This window comes from Hyaena hyaena, unplaced genomic scaffold (assembly GCF_003009895.1).
Source record: "Hyaena hyaena isolate Hyena2069 unplaced genomic scaffold, ASM300989v1 scaffold_26, whole genome shotgun sequence".
Classification (NCBI taxonomy): domain Eukaryota; kingdom Metazoa; phylum Chordata; class Mammalia; order Carnivora; family Hyaenidae; genus Hyaena; species Hyaena hyaena.
This window is the reverse complement of record NW_024080658.1, coordinates 2,520,039-2,542,998: the sequence shown is the minus strand read 5'-3', so window position 1 is coordinate 2,542,998 and position 22,960 is coordinate 2,520,039. Positions and strand designations below refer to the sequence as shown.

Below are 22,960 nucleotides of genomic sequence, written 5' to 3'. Positions count from 1 at the left end.
ATCACCAAGGCAAAGCCTGAGAAGGCGACTTGTAACCAGCTTATACAGGTAATCATCATGCTAATGTTTACACCTCTAATTTACCCTTGATAGTGAATCAAGGTCATTGATTGGTGACCCTTGACAGTCATTTTGTCCAGACCTCAACTGCCCAAAAACTCTCTGGTTGGTATTAAGAGGAACATGAGGGAGAGAGAGATGATATGGCATGAGGTGTTGCCAATTTCATTGAAATGCTATTAATAGAATTTAATTTATTTCTAAAATTATATTGTGGATACTGCCATGTATAAAATCAATTCAAGAATTTCTTCCAGGGCACCTGGGTGGCTCAGTCCATTAACCATCCAACTTTGGCTCAGTTCCTGATCTCACTGTTTGTGAGTTCGAGCCCCACATCCAGCTCAGAGCCTGGAGTCTGCTTCAGATTCTGTGTCTCCTCTCTCTCTGCCCCTCCCCTGCTCATGCTCTGTCTCTCTTTCTCTCAAAAATAAATAAACATAAAAAATTAAAAAAAAATTCCTTCCAAAGTTGCCCCTTCCACAAATATATACTGAGATCTGCTTTGTGCAAACAGCAAGGAGATACAAGGTAGAAAAATTCCTTGATCTCATGGAGCATGCATTCTAGTCACCCTGTCACCTGTCAGTCCTTTCTCTCATTCCTCAAGACAGTGAATCGAAGCCCATTTAACCTCTGCCTAAAATTTCTAAGTTACCTCATCTTTGTCTCACATCCTTCACTCATAATAGATACTTCACACACCACTTCACAAAGGGAACAGAGGATGGCAGCCCAGATCTCTCCCCATTTCCATCTAGAATAGAACCCAGACTCAGTCCCTTTCTGACTCAGGAGATCAAGTATCATTTTGGAACTTCCCCAGGGCTTTGGAGGCCAAGGAGTTATGAACATGCTATGGGCATTTGTCCACAAATTGGGGGTACCCAGTATTGCCTGCATTTATCTTCATTTGCTGGCATATTCTAAAGCTTTAGCATGCTCTGGAAGCATCCATCACATTTTACTAATTCATTTTGAGAACTTTAAAGAAGACTGCACCTAGTCTTAGAACAAATCTTGCACTAGTTTTTTGTTAGTAGGTCATATATCAAAAGGGTGATAGTATTGTAAGTACTGGTGTCATAAAGAAAGAGTGCACAAAAGTGTTTTTCCCCCATGTCACAGAGATGTCGATATTTAAGAGCTCCATGAAAAATAAACACTTTGTGAATACTACCTACCTGATAAAGAGTGATAAAGTCAAAAGATGATGAGCTTTGGAACAGATAGTCTCTGGTTTGAATTCCAGCTGAGCTACTTAGTAGCCATGTGACTGGTAAAAGCTATCTGGTCTCTGTAAAGCCAACTTTTATCACTTATAAAATGAAGATAAAAATACAACCCTATCAGGATTATAGTAAAGAGTAGATGAGACAACATAACATATCCAGCCCCACACTTGGGTGAAATGGCAGCTGATTCATATTGAAGACCAATTTTCTTTAGAATTCCCTTGCTTTTCTCACTTCTCCCCTGCCTCACCTCATCTCATGTGTTTTGTTCATAGCTCTGTCATTGAGATACATTTGATGGCTGGAGGTGTGCAGAGTAGCTGACCAAATACCAATGTTCCCAAACAATGAATCTGCTTAGGGATGGTATTTGAGTCATTTTTTTGTCATTGTGTTAAGAATTGGCTCTTGTCTAGTGGACACAAGTTTGAGTAATAGAAACCTAATGAGCCTTTTCTCATCAGAAAGCTATGTCTACCTCAAAACAAAATTTATTTGTGAAGAGTCAATTATTTTTATGCTTTCTTGGCCAGACTTTGAGGCGATCCGTTAGTAACAGGAATTATAATTACAACGTTGAGTGTATCGTTCTATTTTCTGCTCTTGGAAATTCTGCCACTTTAGTGAAACACTTTAGTAAGACACAGGCCCAGGCAAAAACACTGATGGAGAAACTTGTGCCTTCAGATTAATTTAGATATATGTACATGTTTTTGATTAATGTTGGAGTTCTTGTCCTTCTGGATGACCTTGTTAACTCATTTGGTAAAGTCTGATCTGTCTTCCACTAGTGAAGAGAAATAGGACCATTTCCAAGAGATACAGTAGAGACGAAAGCCCCATATTTGTTTTAATCTCAGGTGATATATTGTGATGGCACTGAGAAAATGCAACTGAGAAAATCTTTATTTCTTATAGTCGGCTTTACCAGCCTAATGCTGATTTAATATGGGAGTAAGATGAAAGTGAGGGATGGAAAAATATCCTCATGGGAAGCTGAAAAAGAAAACAAAAGAAAATTCAGTTTGATGTATGGCCATTAGCTACTGTTAATGAATCTATTCAATTTATGAGGTACCACTGTTTAATTATGTATATTACTATAGGATAGAATTGGGGGAGGGGTATCTTTACCCCCTTCCCCCACTTCAGAGCTTACTACTTCTCCTGACAATCCATATTCATTAGGTCTTAGTAAAAGGTTGGTATTAAATGATAATGGCAACGATAATCCTTAAACCCATGTCTCTCTTTTCCTAGGATTTATCTATTCAATCCAAGAAGAGAATAAGGAATGAGGTAAATATACTTACATATTAATTCAATTTTATAAAATTTTTTGAGTGTTTATTATCAGCACTGAATTAGGTACTGGATATGAAGAGATGAATAAGTCATCTTTTCTGTTCTTACAGATTTCAGAGTTTAATGAGAGAAAAAGACCCTTTGTCACAGAAATCAGTGTGCACTTAGAGCTGTCTCAGGTCAGATTTCCTAAAAGCACAGTCTGACCTGGGGGTTTTTGTGTGAGTGATTAGCTGATGAGGTGTTTCCAGGAGAAGCCTGGAAGGAAATGAAGGAAGCAGATCTGGGCAGGGGAGAAAGCTAGGCAGGTATGTGGGATCATCAGACTCAAGCCTTGATCTCCAGGGGAGCTGCTGGGCATGAAAAACACCAAAGACTCCTCCCACCTTGATTCAAGAGGTTGGGCCATGTACCCTTCAATCATCCAGTCATTCTATGAGAGGGCTCACCTCTTGGGCATTTCTGGGCTCCTGTTGGCCAAAGAGAATCCTCGGGGGAAACTTCGCTGTGGGCCATCAGCAGCTGAGACTCCCAGCAGCTGAGAGATAAGTGCATTAACGGGGGCCTGGTTCAGGGTATCTGCCCCTGGATGCAAAAATGCAGTAGACCGTGGCTTTACGCCCAGATAAGTCAGAGTCCCACTGTGTAGACTGGCATTAAATAAAATAGTACAGTGCAGTGTGACAAGTATAATCATAATAATTGGTACAAGATGGCTGCACAAGACCGCAAATATCTGATTGTACATTCACTGACATTTTGCTTCATTACACAAAATATTAGTGGCATTTTTTAAAGCAGCTCTATCTTTCTGGTGGTAAAGAGTTTGGGCATGGAAGTCTCTTCAGAGAAGATGATAACTGAGGCAGATTTATAAGCAATAGGCTTTGTGAATGGGATACTGGTGATTGGGGAATTACTAAAACTGCAATGTCTAATCCATGACCTGAATTAAATTTCAGTGGGAACTCTTTTTCAAACTATTTCCAGTCTATCCCATAATGGTATAATTAAGCATGTATATATAGATAATTATATGATATATATTTTAATATATCATAACTACATAGGGGTGCTTGGGTGGATCAGTTGGTTAAGCGTCCAACTTCGGTTCAGGTCATGCTCTCACGGTTGGTGGGTTTGAGCCCCAGGTCGGGCTCTGTGCTGACAGCCCAGAGCCTGGAACCTGTTTCAGATTCTGTGTCTCCCTCTCTCTCTGACCCTCCCCTGCTCACACTGTCTCTCTCTCTCTCAGAAATAAATAACTACATAATATATTAGGTAAGTAATATAGATTACATTATGTTATATATTTCATAAATTATAAATATATTATTATAAGATATAAGTGTTATCTGTTAAATAAATATTTAACTAATGGTAAATATAATCTAAAAATAATATAAATATAAACATGTTACATTATATTGATATGTAATATATACATATTATATTATATTATATTTATTATATTAAGTTAGACTTTAAGAAAGGAATAAGATTAGATTTTAAGAAAGCAGGTCACTTATAATACAATGATAAGAGCCTTTCTACTATAGTAAGCACATGGTGATAGTATTCTCTTTTGGAACTAGGAAGGAAGCCACCAATATGAATCAAGATTTGTTGAAAAATACAGATACACTTTTAATAATGGAGCTGCCCTGTCAAGTAAAATGATTTAGATATGTTTTCATAAGACACTTTTCCAAAGGTATTCTGCAATATCCAGTGATATTTTCATTTAGCAAAACCATTGTTTTATTTGATAGAAGTAATGTTGGCTGTAGGCTTGTAGAACCTCCAGGGAAAACAGGCTCAAGCCAGAACTGGGAACATCTCTAATTGGTTCCAGGTATTCTTTCTCGTGCTAAACTCCTCCAAATTTGGTGGTACTAAGTAAAAATAATGTTTCAGTGTATGCACTACCCACACAAATATCGATGTTTTAAGAACACAATAGAATTAAGTGAGATTTTTTTGTATGTGTGGCTCAGTATCATTTTCTATGATCTCTTTATTCATTTTAAATCCTGGACTATAATGCTTGGCTTCAGGGTTGACAAACTGGCAGACCATTTATTTGTGTTCATTATTTATTACTTGAGATTTTCATATTTCATATCCTGTTTTAATGGTCATCCCAATATTTTCTCAGAATTTTCTTCTACTTTGTAACCAGAAAATGAATGTTTCATTTAAAAACAAAGAGGGAAAAGAAACTTTCTGTGACCTCCATAATTACCTTCTACATTTGCTTATTTTTCTTTTCACATGAACATATTTAAAAATTGCTTGTATATCTGATATTCTATTCAAGAAACAAAGTTACATTGTCTAGGCATTGTGTTCATTCCTCCATGTTTGATGGCTTGAGTGGTAGAGGACCATAGAGAGAAGAAATTTCTTACGAGGAGAAATGTGAGGGGACAGAATAAGAGAAACACAAATACAGGTACACTGCCACACATACACACTACCATTACCACCACTCATGGGTAAATCACTCTCAGACTGACAAATGGGCTGATTTAGGTACTATAGATCTTGGCATCTATATGACTTTTACAGAAGCTTCTGTAGCAAAGCTACACTAGGAAGTGTAAGTTGGCAATTTATGTCTCTCTGAATTTTGTTACTGTTACTTAATTCTTTACTCCAACAAGGGAATACATGTGCTCATATTAAAATATAATAAGAACCAGGGCCCCTGGGTAGCTCAATCAGTTGAGCATCCAACTTCAGCTCAGGTCATGATCTCATGGTTCACAGGTTTGAGCCCTGCATCCAGCTCTCTGTTGTTGGCTCAGAGCCTGGAGCCTGTTTCTGAGTCTGTCTCCCTCTCTCTCTGCCCCTCCCCCGCTTGCACTCTGTCTCTCTCTCTCTCTCAAAAATAAATAAAAACATTTAAAAAAATTTTAAATATAATAAGAACTGACACATAGAGAAGGAAATTGATCCTTTTATTTGCTTACTTTCTTTAGGGGCAAGGATTAGCTTGAATTTGGGGAGCTATGCCTTTCAAGGCTGTGACTCTATAGCCAAAGTAGAACTTTGAAGTAAGCTCCTCGGTAATTTATGGGAGAGGCTAGAAATAGTCCTTAAAAGGAAATTCTCTCTTAGCTAAATTGGCCACTAAAGAAAAGCCTTATTAATCTACTTGGATATGTCCATTGCACTGACACGGCTTAGACCTTTATGGCAATAATTCCTTTGTTTTTTTTTTTTTTTTTTTAAATGTTTTATTTATTTCTAGGAGAGAGAGAGAGACAGCGTGAGCAGGGGAGGGTCAGAGAGAGAGGGAGTCACAGACTCTGAAACAGCCTCCAGGCTCTGAGCTGGCAGTCAGCACAGAGCCCGACGCGGGGCTCGAACCCACGAACCGCGAGATCATGACCTAAGCGAAAGTCGGACCCTTAACCGACTAAGCCACCCAGGCGCCCCTGGCAATAATTCCTTTGTGGGGCCCATGAAACTAAATCCGAATAGGCCTTGAGTTGGACTGTCTCTCTTTTTCATCTTAATATTTTAGTTTTAAATATGAGAAAACAGGTATTTGAGGGTTTCATTTCTCTTGGTTAGTAATGTCATCCTACGTTGGTTACTCCTGGTTAGTTCAGTCCTATAGGGATGCAGAGCAGCTTTTAAAGCTCTTTCTGCTCTGGTTTTCCTTTAGTGAGTGTGTCCATCTCACTCTGTCCATGTGGTTTGGTTAAGACAGTACTCCCCTTCCCACCCTCTCATCCACTCTAGACCCTTGAGGAAGTCCCAACACCTAGGTCAACAACCAAAGCACTCAGCCTCATTGTAAGGATGGGCATAAGATTTAAAGGTGGTCCAATCCATAGATATTCCTGTCCTTGCAACTAGACTACACAATTAATACTTTTTTTTAGGAAGATAAAGGGGATTTCTCTTTTCTCTTGGTTTCAATTCATAAGTACTTATAAACCAGACAGCTAAATAAAAAAGAAACTTTCTTATTCTCATTCTGTTTATTAAAACAATAACACATCAGGAGCCATCCTCACTGCATTTGGTTTATAATCTCATATAATTTCTACAGTAATCCTCTGAGTTAGGTACTTGTATTATCTCCATCTACGCATGAAAAGCAGAAACTTAGATACTGCTTTTTGAAGGTCACATGCTAATAAATAAATGATAGTTGGGCTTGAATCTATTTAGTCTGACCTTATATGCTCTTAACCTCTATCCCATTACCTGTAAGGATTCTACTGAGCAAAAGGAAAGCCTACATTTAACATTTTTGCAAACATCAAAATAAAATTATATACTTGGAATAGAGGAATGAGGAGAAGTTGGAGAGGTATGCCCTAGAGAACCACAGGGTTAGGGACTGTAGTCTCTCAGTGACTGGAGATTGAGATTGGAGCATCTTGAATGGTGGTGGGATGGAGGTGGGTATGACTCAAGTAAGCTGAATCCTGGCTAAGTACTTGCCAGGCTAACTCTACAACTTGAAGCAGCCTGGAGGTATGATATCACCTTCAATGTGAGTGCCATATTGTAGACTATTCCAAAGTTTACTAGAGCTAGGTAATGAGTTTGGCTTGGTATCCTGTTGCTTCATGTTTGTTTATTAATTAATTCATTTGTTTATTCAGTCATTCATTCCTTTGATTTTTATTGAGCACCTGATGAGTGCCAGTATTAGATGCCTAGGATATATATATCAAGGTATTTGACCCCAACGAACTCTTAATCAAGAGCAGGAGAGGGGTGAGTTAAAAACAAATTATAATGAAGGAATAAATGTTCAACAATTTTAGTAGGAAGAAAAAGGAAGGCAAAATAATTATAATAGAGTAGATTTGGGGACTGTACCTGTACTGTAATGTCCAATTGAGCCAAGAAAGATGCCTCTAATATTTACTCTTATTGATTTTATTTATTTAATTATAGATGAATTTAATTCTGAAAGTGGTCCCAGGTGCCTTTCCCTGATGGAGAACACACCAGTTTTATAAATAGCAACCTTTCCCTCATAAGGAGGAAGTCATCTAAAATCTTCAGTGCCTCCGCTAGCAGCTACATTTAAAGGATTTTATGCTGGAGTATTTTGATATAATTGGGAAAAATATGAGGAATCAGATCCACTCAGGTTCTAGTTCAACTTTTTACTAAGTGTATGATATTGTGTAAATTATTTAATAACTCTGAGCCTAATTTTATAACATGGGGATGCATATGTAAAATTTAAATGAGTGTATAAAAATAGAGTACACCTCATGTTAGTATTCACTTGCTCAACAAATGTTCATTTTCTTCTCTTCTATGGCTTCTCAGTTTATGTTTTCTCATTTATCATGTTGGGATAACAGTACTTCATCAGACTGATCATTCAATGAAAGGATATACGGAAAAAATGGTTGGCACATAGTAGGTGCCCAATAAATGTCAAATCCCCTTGCCTTTTCTCTTACATTTTAAAAAATGTAAAGGGCTTCTTATCTTCATTGGCAAAGATAACTTCTCTGATAAATTGTAAGAAGAGAAATTCTACACATATGAATAATTATTCTTGATTCAGGTTCACTTACAGTTCTCCACTTTGCCTGGAAATCCACAATAAAAACATAAAGACAAAGTTGGAGACAGGTCACAAAGATATAGAATGTATAATGGAACTAGTTAAAACTTTCAGTAAGATGATCTCTGTCTCTCTCTGTCTCTCTCCATATATATATATATATATATATATATATTCAATGGCTTGATAATTTGTTTTCTTTTTTTTTTCTTTCTTTAATGTTTATTTATTTTTGAGAGACAGAGAGTGAGCACAGGCTGGAAGGGGCAGAGAGAGAGAGAGAGAGAGAGAGAGAATCTGAAGCAGGCTCCAGGCTCTGAGGTATCAGCACAGAGACTGATGTGGGGCTCGAACCCACAAACTGTGAGATCATGACCTGAGCTGAAGTCAATGCTTCCCTGGCACTCCTGATCATTTGTATTCCAATCTTATAAAAATGTAAGCAGGGGCACCTGGGTGGGTCAGTCAGTTAAGCATCAGACTCTTGATTTCAGCTCAGGTCATGATCTCATGGTCATGGGATGGAGCTCCATTTTGGGCTCTGCGCTGAGCATGGAGCCTGCTTAGGATTCTCTCTCCCTTTCCCTCTGTCCCTCCCTCACTTGTGCTTGCCCATGTGCTCTCTCTCTCTCTCTGTCTTTCTAAAAAATTTTAAAAATAAGAATAAAAAGATAAAAACAATGCTTTGGAATTATAGATAGTACAAAGAAAAAACATTTGCCTTATTTGTACTATGGAAAAAGTGATTTAGAAATAACATTTTTAGGGGAGCCTGTGTGGCTCAGTTGGTTAAGCATCAGGCTTCCATTTGAGTCATGATCTCAGGGTTCATGAGTTTAAACCCTCCATTGGTGTCTGTGCTGATGGTGCAGAGCCTGCTTGGGATTCTGCCTCTCTCTCCCTCTCTTTCTATCTCTCCCCCACTCTCTCGCTTTCTCAAAATAAATAAATAAACCTTAAAAAAAAGTCAACAACTCCTCAAAAAGCCTACAAAGATTTGAGGGTAGTTGTTATATATGTATGTATAAAAAGAAATAACATTTTTATTCATTTGTCACATACATTTTTGTAATATTGGGCCCAAACCTTGTGGTTGATTATCTGGTTATTTAGAATCCTTCTTCCTGCTTAAAAGTAGTTTTTTACTCTAAATCCATCCTATTTTCATTTATGCTGGAAAGATGAATAATGCAGTGTTGAATTGCTTTTATTTTTTTTTTTTTTCAGGTTTAATACTAGCATAGGAATTCTTCTCTAGAATAATATCAATTAAAATTTTCTGTGGCAGATGTGGGTTGTGGACCTGGTCAAAAGGCATAAACTCCCAACCCACCTTGTGATTATTTTAGTAGAGGATTTCCAGGCATTACTTCAAATTATCTCAGCCATGCATTGCAGGTAATGAGGGAGACACAATTTCATACCCAGCTTCTTAACTCCTTGGCTGCTGTTGAAGGTAACTTTATTTTTCATTTGGTGGGCTGGAACACCCCCTCAGATTAGAGAGAAGGCAGCCCTTTGTACTTTATAAGCACACCTCTGTCAGGAGTGAGTAATGATAGCATGGACTCTGATTTTTATAGTGAATTTTATTTATACTTTAAGGAACAAGTTCTTCTTCAGCAATTTGTAAGCAGAAGCATAATGGCTTTTGGTAAAAGTTAAAGCATGAGCAATATCAGCAAAAATAATTGAAATCTATACATTTAAATCTATTTGATTTCTTTCCAAATACATATCGAGTTTCTACTGTATACTAAAGAATATGTTCAATGCATTATGTCAATTTAAGTCTGTCAATATCCAGTATACAGACTGGTCCACCAATATTGAATATACTTTCCCAATTTTCTGCAACTCAACTATTCATGAATAACTCTGATGTCCTTTTTGACTTCTTATTGTTACCCATAACATGTTAAAAGGTTAGAGCCATCTCACATTCTTGGAATATATTTGCTTAAGTAAAAGCTAATTTCATGAGGGGGATCTCCTATTAAGATTGCAAGAAGACCTCAAAGAAACAAAAAAGGAATGTTTTGTGAAAGGGCTAGCTTCTTTCCTTCCTTTCAGAATGTTCTAAAATTGACTGGTGCGACAGGTATATTGCAATATATCTTTCGATGGTCCCTGCCTCCTGGCAGTCACACCCTCATTTTACCCCTTCCCATTGAATGTGGGCTCACCTAGTGACTTCTAACCATTAGATTAAGGAAACAATTATAGGGTGTTACTTCTGTAATTGGATTACATAAAATTATTACTTCCATCTTGCTAGCAGATTCTCTCTATTGCCTTCTCAATTTGCATACTGCCAAGTAGGAAGGTGCATGTGGCAAGGAATTGAGGAACATTTCTAGCCAATAGCCAGCTATACACAGGCCCTCTGTCCAATAACTGCTGGCAAATTGAATTTTTGCAACAAGACTGTGAGTGTGGAAGTGGATTCTTTCCCAGTCAAGTCTTCAGATGAGACCACAGCCCTGATCAACACCTTGATTGAAGTCATGTTCACTGCAGCACTAGTCACAATAGTCAAGATGTGGAAAAGCCCAATTGTCCACAGACAAATGAATAAATAAAGAATATGTGGTGTAATGTACAATGGAATATTATTCAGCCTTAAAAAAGAAGAACATTCTGAAATATGCAACAACACAGATGTACCTAGAGGATGTTATGCTAAGTGAAATGATCCAGTCCTAGAAGGACAAATACTTTATCACTCTACATATATGAGATATCTAAAATAGCCAAGCCCATGGAAGCAGAGAGTAGAATGGTGATTGCTAAGGTTTTAGGGAAGTGGGGAATGGAGAGTTGTTCAATGGGTATAAAGTTTCAGTTATGGAAGATGAATAAATTCTAGAAATCTGTTCTATAACATCATGCCTATAGTTAATACTGTACTGTACACTCAAAATATTTGTTAAAAGGGTAGATCTCATGTTAAATGTTCTTACTACAAAAAAAAAAAAAAAGAAACAAAAGAAAGAGTATATTGTCAAGGGAATTACTCTGAGGGTAAGTGGAACAATGGGAAATTGAACAGAACAAGCACCTCAGTCATTTTGTCCAGGGGCTGAGGTAGCTCAGTGACTATCCATGCACTCCCCAGTTATTCATTGATTAAGGGCTGTTGGAGGAATGTAGAAGGCTTCCAGACTTTCTCCACCTATGAACTGAAGGGGATTCCTGGTCAGAGGAAAACCTCAGGTAACAAGTCAAAGGCGCTGCCAGTTGGAAGCTGACTAAGCATGCGTGAAAGTAAGTGGTGTGAGGATACAGGCAAGGTGTCAATGGTATCTGGCTCATTTTAGGTACAACTCTTATGATGCTCACCTCATTTTATAAAGGAGGAAACTGAGGGATGGAATCCTTGCCAAGACCCTCAGTTTTTCTGGAGCAGAGCTACAATTAAAAACCCAGTGACACTCTGAAATAATACCTATTGTATAGGATTGTCATGAGGGTTAACTACACACAAATGTACCTAGCAAGCAGTGAGCACACAGGAAGTAACAGGCATTCCATAATTGTCATAGTCTCGTATGCCTGGAGTTTTCCAGCAAGAGATTGGATGGCATAGCACCTAAGGACCAGGGTTGGGGACCTCTGTCCTAACCTCAGCAACACCAGCAAACAGCAATGATCGAGAACACTGCAATAAATCTACTCTTCTTTGTGTGCACAGTGGTAAAAAGAGGCTGAAAAAGTTACTATTCTTTCTCTTTAAATACAAATATCTTTTGATGATAGAAGAAATTAATAACCTTGCTTAAAAATCTCAAAATTAATGAAAAGTTAAATGACAAAATTCTTTTAGGTGACTATTAACATTTTCGTGCCCTCTCTTTTATTTCTCTCTCTCTCTCTCTCTCCCTCCCTCTCTCTCCCTCACACACACACACACACACACACACACGCACGCACCTATTTTTACCTGGTTGTTATCACAGTTTCAGTATATTTCTGTTTACTCTATTTTAACACAAGTTAGGATACTGTAAGAAATCAATGGTCTCTATACACCATTTCCAATCAAGTGTGTTACCAAATTTTGAAAACTTTTTCTGCCTGACTGATGAAAAGGGTACTTCAGTGTAATTTCTCTTACCAGTAAGACTGAATGTCTTTGCATATGTTTAAGACTTGTTGTTTTCTTTCATTAATGATATGCATTTTCCATCGAGGTAGGCAGAATTCTAGGATGAGAACTCAGCCCATCTGACGACTTGATTTCAACCTTGTGAAGCCTTGAACAGAGAACGCAGCTTTACCAGGAGAGAATTCTGATCTGTACAACCATGAGAGAGTAAATGAGGTTTCATGCCACTGGGTTTGTGTTCACTTATCATGCAGCAATAGAAAGGTAGTGTATCCATGTTTCCATAGAACTTCCATATTTATTTTTAATATCATTACAGAACATCCGCTCAGTGGCATCTAACATAACTATTTTCTTGCAGTCGAACATTTTGGTTGCCTGTAATTTTTGGCTGTTATAAATACTGCAGCAACAAATAGGTTCATGCACATAGCTTTGCCCAATTTTTATCATTTAAAGTTTATTTTTTCTGCTTTTGTATCAAGCAGATAATATGTTCCTGGTTTCAACATTCAAATGTATAAAATGATAAAAACAATAAGGAATTGTCTTCTCACTTCCACACTTTGGCTGTACATTTTTCTAGGCCCCAGACAATCTAAGTATTCAATTATTTTGAATCCTTCTAGAGTATTTTATACCGAATGGATAGCATACCACATCCACTGTTCTGTACCTTGCTTTTTCACTAAACAATATATTTTGAAGATTCATCTATATCAGCACCTAAAAGCCCCTGTAGATAAATAGCATTCTATTTGTGGGGCGCCTGGGTGGCTCAGTCGGTAAAGCGTCCAACTTCAGCTCAGGTCATGATCCCACAATCTGTGGGTTCGAGCCCCGCATCAAGCTCTGTGCTGACAGCCAGCTCAGAGTCTGGAGCCTGTTTCAGATTCTGTGTCTCCCACCTTCTCTGACCCTCCCCTGCTCATGCTGTTTCTCTTTCTCTCTCTCTTTCTCTCTCTCTCTCAGAAATAAATAAAAATATTTTAAAAAAATAGCATTCTATTTGTATAAATGTACCATAATTGACTTAACATTTTTGTTATTCAACCATAATGTTATCTACCTATAAATATTCAATAATTTATTCTGTTGTATAAATGTACCATAATTTATTGATTGATGAACATCTGTGTTTTTTTAGAATTTTGTCCCTGGTCATCATACAAGATAATATGGAATAAATTACCATTAGGTCAACCAGAAAAGCTAGCTAAACGTTAAAAAAAAAATTCTACCTGAAGATAGTGAGGGTTAAAAAGAGAGTAAGGAATTACATGGTTGGAGCTGAGGGGAATGGAAACCCAGGACTGTAAGTGTGCCCAGTCTCTGAGGGTGTTTATACCTGGATGAGAAAAATGCTGAGGACTTCATGACAACCTCATGGGAAGAGAAGGAGTTATGAACACTCCATGGTGACCCCTCAACTTTGGGCTGAGACTGCAAAGGGATGAACCGGAGGAGTAAATGAACCCCAAGTGACAAGCCCTCATGGGGACTGATCACATCCTCCTAATTCCTGAAATTAGATTGAGATGATTCAAGATTGCTAATAGCTCTTGGTGGAAGCAAAGGTAAATCTACTCTGTTGGAATATAACCGCAGATGCTTCGCATTATTTTTAGAAACAATTTTACAAATAGAAAGTCCCAACCACCCAAACCAACCAACCAAACAACAGGCACTTGAGGAGACGTGACAAGCTGAAAAAAAATTAATAAAAACAACGGGAAATAAACACAGATCCAAAAGGGTCCCAGGAATTCAGAGACTAACTTGAAAATCAGCATTATTACCATGCCGAAGGCAATAAAGAAAAAACATTTTCAGTGGAGGATTGGAAATGATGTTGTTTTCAATCTTTTGATTTTAGGAATAAGGCAACAGTGAATATACTTGTGCAAGTATATTTGTAGAGGAATGTGTAGATATGGTATTTCTGTCTCAAAAATATTTGCAATTGTAATTTTGATAGCTACTGATGAATTTTCCTCCCTAGAGGTATTACAAATTTACATTCCCACCAGCAGTGTAGGAAAATGGCTGTTCCCTACATTATTGACAACCCATGTAGTAACACATTTTTAAAGTATTTCCTAATACGATGAGTGGGAATGGTAGCTCATTGTAATTTGTATTTGCATTTATCTTCTAAAAAGTTTGAACATAATTACATATGTGTAAGGGCTATTATTTTTTCTCAAAACATCCCTTTGATTTTTCTATTGAATTGTTGACATTTTTCTTAATGTTTATGGGAATTTTTTTATATATTAGGGAAATGGGTCCTTGCTTCCTAAGACAAATGGCAAATGTTTTCTCACTTTGCCCTTGAGAATTTTGACTTTAGCTACTGTGGGCTTTGCTATGCCAAAATTTTTCATTGTCAAATTTTCACACTTGTTTTATTATGTCTGGTTTTTATGTCATGTTTAGGAAGATTTTTGCCACTTAGAGACTATTTAGCAAAAATCACTACAATGTTTTCTTGCACTCTTAAATTTCATTCTTAAATTATATTATTGATGGGGGCACCTGGGTGGCTCAATCAGTTAGGAGTCTAACTTGGGCTCAGGTCATGATATCACAGTGCATGGATTCGAGCCCCACATCAGCCTCTGTGCTGACAGCTCAGAGCCTAGAGCCTGCTTCAGATGCTGTCTCCGTCTCTCTCTGCCCCTCCCCAGCTTGCGACTGTCTCTCTATCTCTCTCTCAAATATAAATAAACATTAAAAAGTAAGTAAAAATAAAAAGAATAATAAAATGAAAATTTAAAAATAATTATATCATTGATCCAACTAATCTTTTCTTTTAGATGGCCATCTGGTTATTCTGTACCATTTGTTGAATAATCCTTCATTCCTCACTGATTTGAAGCCATGCTTATCATATACTGAATTCCTGTGTACATCTGGGACCATTTTCTTTTTTAGTTATTTTCTCTTTCCCAGGTGTGTCTATATATGTATCTATGATCTATGATCTTTGCAAATTATTTTGCTTTATACAATATTTTAACATTAAGGGTTGTCCCTTCTCAATACTCTTCCTTTTTCGAATTGACCTGGATGTTCTTATTTATTCATTTGTATTGGCTTTGAAACCAGCTCTTTGTTTCTCAAATAAACACGTTGGTATATTTAGTAAAATGACACTACACTTATAGATTGATTTAGAAAGAGTTGACAAAGATTTTCTCCATCCAGGATCATGCCATGCCTTGTCATTTGACCAGTCTTCTCTTTGTCTCTCAGAAGAATCTTACTGTTTTCTTTATCTAGATCTTAAATACTAATGGTGTTTGTTTTTGTCATTGTTCCATTGTGGATGGGATCTTTTTTCTTTATACCCACAAACTAGTGTTGATTCTAACTAAACGGCTACTAATTTGTAGATTTGAAATGTGCCCCCTGTTTTCTTGTAAACTTTGTTTGTTCTTTGTAATAACAAAATTACCGGGGCTCCTGGGTGGCTCAGTCGGTTGAGTGTCCAACTCTTGATTTCAGCTCATCATGATCCCCAGGGTGGTGGGACTGAGATCCATGTCAAGCTCTGTGCTGAGCTGGAGTCTGCTTAAGATTCTCTCTCTCTCTCTCTCTCTCTCTCCCTCTCTGTATCCTTCTCTCCCTCTCTCCCTCCCCTCTGCTCATGCTCTTGTGCTCTCTCTAAAATAATTATTTTTCATTTTTTTAATTATCCAAAAAAACCTACAAAAAATGAAAAAAATTCAGTTTCTCTTAGGTTTTTCAAATATACAATGAAATAATAAATATTACTTCTTTTTAATTTTTATACTTTTAATTTTTTCTTTTGCTTAACTGTATTGGATTATAATTAAGAATTAAAGTAAAATAGCTGTGCTTATCATCCTGAATAATGACAAAAATGGAGCTACTGATTCAAGTGAAATACATATTTTATTATTTTGGTAAATGAGAAAGTTACCCTATTTTTTTCTTAACTATTTTTATTTTTATTATATTTTTAATGTTTATTTATTTTGAGAGAGAGAGAAAGACAGAGCATGAGCTGGGGAGGGCCAGAGAGAGGGAGACACAGAATGTGAAGCAGGCTCCAGGCTCTGAGGTGTCAGAACAGAGCCCAACGCAGGGCTTGAATTCACAAGCCATGAGATCATGACATGGTGGTTGGACACTTAACTGACTGAGCCACCCAGGTGCCCCAACCTATGGTTTTAATTTACCTCAATTTTATTACTAGCAAGTTTTAACATTTTCTTTTCATTTAATTTTTTCTCTTGGACCTCCTGTATTAGGCTTGAGTTGATCACATTGCTTAGTTTATGGAACATTATCATCTATGGGCCATTTGGACTCCCTCTTATTTTAAAATTATTTATTCCCAGTTAATCACTATTATCATTATTTCATGTTCCTAACCCCCTCCCATTATAGGTTACCATCATCATGAATTTAAAATCGGTTGCTTTGTTTTTATTGCATATATTATTGCAAAATATCATTTGTTTTGTGTACGTATATTATTCATTTACATAAATGGTTTTGTATCCTGTCTCAGTATGTACTGTTGCTATGTGAAAACCTGATTTGTAGCTGGTACTGAAATACTAAATTTCTGAGGGTGTGTGCATCATATTTTAATTATTCATGCTCCAGCTCATGGATGTTCAGATTACCTCTGACTCACTGCTACATTCTCTTCATTGCTCCTATGTTATGTAAGAATTTCTTTGGAGTATTCACTCAGGATCTTGGGTTATATGCATATAAACCAGTAATGCCATATGGGTCTTCAGAGTGGCAGCACCAGCCTGTCCTCCTGTGAACAGAGCCTGAAAGCTCTTATATGCACACACACCCCACTCCTTACCAATACCCATATGAAGATTTTCTATACGCTTTGTGTTTTCCCTACCAACACCCATATGATTTTCTATATGCTTTGTGATTACATTTCTACTGTGTGATAATTGTTCATATGTTTTTTTTAAGTATTCATTTTTAATCTTACATATTGTGTATAAAAAAGCTACCAGTTTCACCTTATTGCTGGAGAAGTTTCTTGATATTTATGTTTGAAAGATTTGTTTTCTTTTTTAATTTTTTTAACATTTATTTATTTTAGAGAAGGAGAGACAGAACAAGCAGAGGAAAGGCAGAGAGAGGATAGACATAGAATCTGAAACAGGCTCTAGGCTCTGAGCCATCAGCACAGAGCCCGATGCAGGGCTTAAACTCGCTAACAGTGAGATCATGATCTGAGCCAAAGTCGGCCACTTAACGGGGCTGGGCCACCCAGGAGCCCCTATGTTTGAAAGATTTGTGATGTTCCTTCAAGCATTACAATTCTGTGATTTAAAAGGCATTTAAAAAATTATTTCTATCAGGAGTTTCTACTTTTTGTAAGAGGGGTTTACTCTTAGTTTTCCCACAAGCTGCTTGTCTAAATACAACAGAGAAGTAGCTGAGAATTCTAAAAAAAAAAAAAAAAAACTAGGATAGGGATGAGGGGGGGCCAGGAAGTCAATGTAGGCACAGTAATCATTTTAGAAATATGTTTACTCACTCATTTAACAAACAACTACTAAACTTATTATGAGCTGAGCCCTGTAATAAATGTTGATGATACAGAGATGAGTAAGACAGTCACCTCCCTTAAAAAACACATGTCCGGTGGAGTAGAGAGCCATGTAAAAACAGATTAATTGCAAGTATTACTACAGAAACATTAGCAAAGCCCTGGGGACACAGGTTTCTTCCATTAAGTGACTCAGGTTTTCCAGTGTTAAATTAATGTGTTTATTATATTGATGACACATTTTCAGAGTCATATTAGGGGAGAGAAAATAAAAGAAATAGAGATGAATCCATTGATTGTTGGATTTAGTCAACAGATATTTACTGAATGACTCATTTTGTCATTGGGCCATGTATCAAGGATATAGAAGTAAGCAAATGTTAAATGATAACCTTCAAAGGATATTTATTGTCTGATTTTAAAGTTCCCAAGAGCTTTGTTCACTGTGATTCATATAGCACATTGAGCCAGAATATTTAACATATTCCTTAGTCATCTGCGTTGAATGTCAGAGATCATAATACATGTGTATACATGGGAATAAGCACTTCAGTTTTGTTGGTTGTTCCTAGGTAATGCAAATGCCATCTCGTTTTACTAAGAATGAACAAAGGTGCATTGAAAAGAAGCATTTCCATAAGACAGGTGATTCTGCTTGCACGGATAGTGACCTGACCTCTTCAGGGTGTCCTCAGGCAGAGATGTCATGCATAAAGTCAATCCTCTTCAGAAATTTTCCACCACCACCCCAGGCAGAGGGGCACCTTCCATGTGAGGGAGCTGGGAGCATGAAAGTTCAATGATATGTAATGGCAGAGGTTGGTTGTGAAAAGCCTATGAAGAATTCTAAAAGCTAGAGCTGATATAAATTTTAAAACTAGATATAGTCATTTTATTGCTAAGGCAATAATGGGGTTCTTTGAAGCCCAGAGATTCTAGAGAAGAGCAATTTTTGACTGTTCTTTCTTTAAATCCCCTTGAGGAAATATATCGAACCCTGAGGTTGCCTCCCATCATCTGTTCTTCAATTATGGAGCAGCCAGAGGTTTAGATGTGACTGACTCCATCCCCAGATTAACTGTGATAATCCCATCCTCCTTTCCATGTTGATTGGTTCATTGGCAGCCAGAGAGGTCTTCATGGAGGAGGAGAATGAGCTAGACTTTGAATATCATTTTGATAAGTGGAGAACAAATTACAAGCAAAAGTGAAGAAACAAGAATATGTAAGAGTTGCTTAGAGACAGTGAGCAAACCTTTTTTAACTAGAACAAAATGTTATACTGTCTTTATCTCCTAGAGCTGCCCAGGTGATTAACCTCAATTCTTGCATTCAGTAAACAGTTATTGAATGATACATAGAATATATCATTCAAAGGAAGTTGCCTCAAGGTTGAGAAACCCTACAGCAAAGGTAAACCCATTGATTTTAGAACTAAAAAGGCCTAAGACATCATCTAACACAATCCATTCATTTTCAAGTACAGACTGAGGCCCAGATAGCTTAAGTGAAGGGAAGCAGCAAAGTACACAGAGTAAAGAACAAGTTGTTTTCAGAGTCATTTAGACTCTTTTACTTTAATTTCCATCACCAGAAATGTGGCAGTAATAGCACAAGAAGCTGTCATTGGTACCCAGGGAGACAACATATGCAAAGCATCAGACACACAATAGATACTAAGTAAATATTCCCCTTTATTTTCCTTCTTCCTTTATTGAACAACACAGAATTCTATGGCAGAGTTAAGAATAACTCTACTTGACTTCCAGGACAGCTCCTTTCTGCACAGGACAGCACTCCATTATTAGAAATCCCATGGAAGGGAAAACAGAGGCCTCCAACTTTCTCCAAAGAGGAGGAGCTATCTTCAAAAACTCTTATCTAGTTGTATTATGCATGTACCAAGCTCATTCTCCTCTCTAGACATGTGAACACCTTGGTTATGAATACCCACTCCTGTGGGAATGTTTTTCTTCCTCCTTTCCATCGTTCCAAATCTTCTCATTCATTCATTTGTTTATTCAGACATTCAGTCTGCATGGAGTCAGGGAGTCATTAAACCTCTATTAAGCACTTATTATATGGCGGGCACTGAGATAGGAGCTGAGATTACAGCACCACAGAGAATAGCCTGCCTTCAAGGAGTCTAGCTGGGGCAAAGTCTAGTTCAAGCACAGATATGCTCATTCCAGGGAAGTTAAGGCATGATGTTGTAGAGGTATGGGCATGATATCTTGAGAACCCTGGAAGATTAGGTGTGCCTGAAAGGTCTCTGCCATTATTCTACTGCAATTACATATCCGTCATTTTCTTGTCTGCCTCCAATTATACATAAAGATGGCCACACACAACTGAGCCCATAAGTGCATATACTGCTTCCCATCAATGTAGTGATATCAGGATGTGGGTAGGTATAAGGTATATATCTAGTCAGAAAGGACCAATGCAGTCCAATAAGGGACCTCAGGTTTATCTAGAAATGCAATGAGTCATGCCCAGGGTGGATAATTCCATCACTGACAAAATTTAGTCAGGGCCTACTGCAGTGTTTCTAAATCTTGGTAGCACATCAGAATTATCAGGGGTGGGGGGCATTTGAAAAATACAGATGCCCAAACACTATCCTAGACTTATGGGGAAGTGGGAACTTTTGGGATGAAGCACAGGCATATGGACTTTTATGTGACATGTGGTTGATTCTGATGATTAAATTAGCAGAGGTTGGGAAGCACTGGTATATTTTGTGCCAGACATTTGCAGAATACTGAGAATGTATGTACAAGCAGTCCTATTTATGCCTTAGAAGACAAGTCTCTGTCCTAGAAAAACTAAGCCAGGTGGGAGAGACAGGCAAACAAAGATACACAATCAAGCAGATAAACTCTTCAACAGAGACAGGTATGAAGTGATGTTGGAACTGAGATGAGAAGGACCAGTATACTTCTGGGAAGTGGGGGAAGCTATCTAAGTAATGTTGCATTTGAGATGAGATACAAAGGATGTACATGAGTCTCCCAAATGAAGGCGTGGAAGGCTATCCCAGGCCTAGGACTGAGCTTCTAGCTCCCACAGGGCTTAGCCAGCAGGTCAGATGATCTGGAGGGATGTCTGAAGGATTAGAGCACATACATTCTGGGACTGGGCTCTTAGGTGTGTCTGAGGTGAAGACACAGTGATGTGATGGATTGAACTGCTGATTTACAGCTGTTTCATATACCATCTTTATTTCTTTCAATGAGTCCGTGATACCTAGGAAACAGTCATAAACAGAACTTGCAATGGGAATACTCAAAAAGATCAACAATCCCCTCAAATTTGAAAACAAAGAAAAGCTTTTAGAGGTAAGTCTAAAGAATTCAATGGTGAGATCATTAAAAAGGGGAAAAGGAAGAAAGGGTTGGGGTCATTCTACAAGGGCAAGGCATGGACATGGGAGCAAAGTCTTCACCTTCTAGGACTTTCAAGTTCAGTGTAGCTGGGGCAAAGCATGGGGAGAAGGCAGTCGCTGTGGATAAGATAGGGGGCGAAGGTATGCTCTGAGCTCTTGAAAGGCATCTGATGTTCTGCGGTAGTGTAGACTTACACAGTTGACATTGGGGAATCCTGGTTATTTTATCCAAGACAGTGGAATAAAGGTCCACTTTAAGTAATAGATAGGCTTTCCTTCTGAAAGGTCATTCTGAGCATGTGTATATTTTCTTTCTCCAACAGAATTGTAAGCATACAGTCAACAGGGATCATATCTCAACTTTTTTTTTTTTTTTGTATCGTCAACAGTGTTTAGCAGAGCAGGGGACACATGTTGAGATGCCAGTAGTTAATGGATTCATTAATTATTTGAGCAGCACAAACCCATACTCAAGTTAATGTTGTGATATGGCCATTACAGCCCATGTGGTGCCTGATCTTGCGGTCTCAAGCAATCTTAAGCTGCACTGCTTAATTTTAACATGCACACAAATCACTTAGGGATCTTGTTAAATGTGATTCTGATTTATTATGTCTTTGTTGGGGCCTGAGATCTTGCATTTCTAACAAGCTCCCAGAGGCTGCTGCTGCTGACGATTTGGATTTCTATATTTTGAGTGGTAGGGATCTTGAGATTCGGCTGCTTATTTGGAAAAGTTCCAGTCGTGGGGTCATCTGTGAACTGTGGAATATTCTACAGGGATTGTGGAAGTGGAGAGACTTCCCCTTGAGAGGCTAAGACTCCAGACAGCTCCCTTGGGCCTGGTTCTGAAGGCAACCACATGTCTCTGAGGCCCCTTTGGTAGACATTGCTATTATTTGCCTTTAAAGAAGCTCCTGGTGCTGTGGCCAGTTTCTTCCTTGCCCTGCTAGTATTGAGTTCCAAAGAAAATCCATTAGTAACAGTGGAGTTGATAATAGAACAGCAGATTAAGTCAGAGGACTCTAAAAACAGCATGCTATCAGCGTGTAATTTGTTTAGGCCTATGTAGTATATTTTTTCTCAGGAATTTCCAAGTTTGAAATTTGATTATGGGCCACTTTGTAATTTCTTGATATTTTCCTCTGTGAAAATGGTCTCATGGCCATACAATGGCAAGGTGGAAGTCCTTCAGGGCTCACCAGTTAGTAGGCATAAAGATGGCCACATTGGTTAGGCTGAAGTCCGGCAGCTTGGTACCTTCCATCACTGTGAACAGGGGCTTAGTTTTCATTCTGAGGTTTCCTGACCTTTCTTCTAGCACTCAAAGAAGCACCAGGCCACATCTGCCTCTGTCCCCAGTGTTACTGTGCATTATTGCCTGTACTTGCATCTTTCCGCCATCGACCCATGATGGCTGATCCATCTCAGACAGCTCCCCCACGACACTACCAGTCTCCTTCATATCCACTCCATGCATGGGTATGGCCACTGCTCATTTGGACCATAGCTGGGAGATAGTCCAGGGTAGTGGCAAATGGAATTATCTCTGGACAGAATGCCTCATATCAGCTGTGTGACTTGGGCATGTTGTCTAACCACTCTACACCTTAGATTTCTTACCTGTAAAATGAGGTTAACTGTAGTTCTATAATCTCAAGATTGTTGAGAAAATAAGGTCATCCACTTAAGCTCCTAACTCTTTATTCCTGGCACATAGAAAATGCTCAATAAATGCTATTATTCT

At 38.0% G+C, this 22,960-nt stretch overlaps 1 long non-coding RNA gene across 3 annotated transcripts in view; it reads left to right on the top strand.

Annotated features, from left to right (window-relative positions):
- The window catches only part of LOC120228666, a 247,575-nt gene that overhangs the window by 210,778 nt on the left and 13,837 nt on the right, over nt 1-22,960 (top strand). For 2 of the 3 annotated variants that reach the window (XR_005527554.1, XR_005527552.1), the window contains one exon: nt 2,556-2,594. This is a non-coding gene — a long non-coding RNA (uncharacterized LOC120228666). Of the gene's footprint in view, nt 1-2,555; nt 2,595-3,855; nt 3,885-22,960 lie in introns of those variants that run through there. The other variant, XR_005527553.1, reaches the window with a different exon arrangement.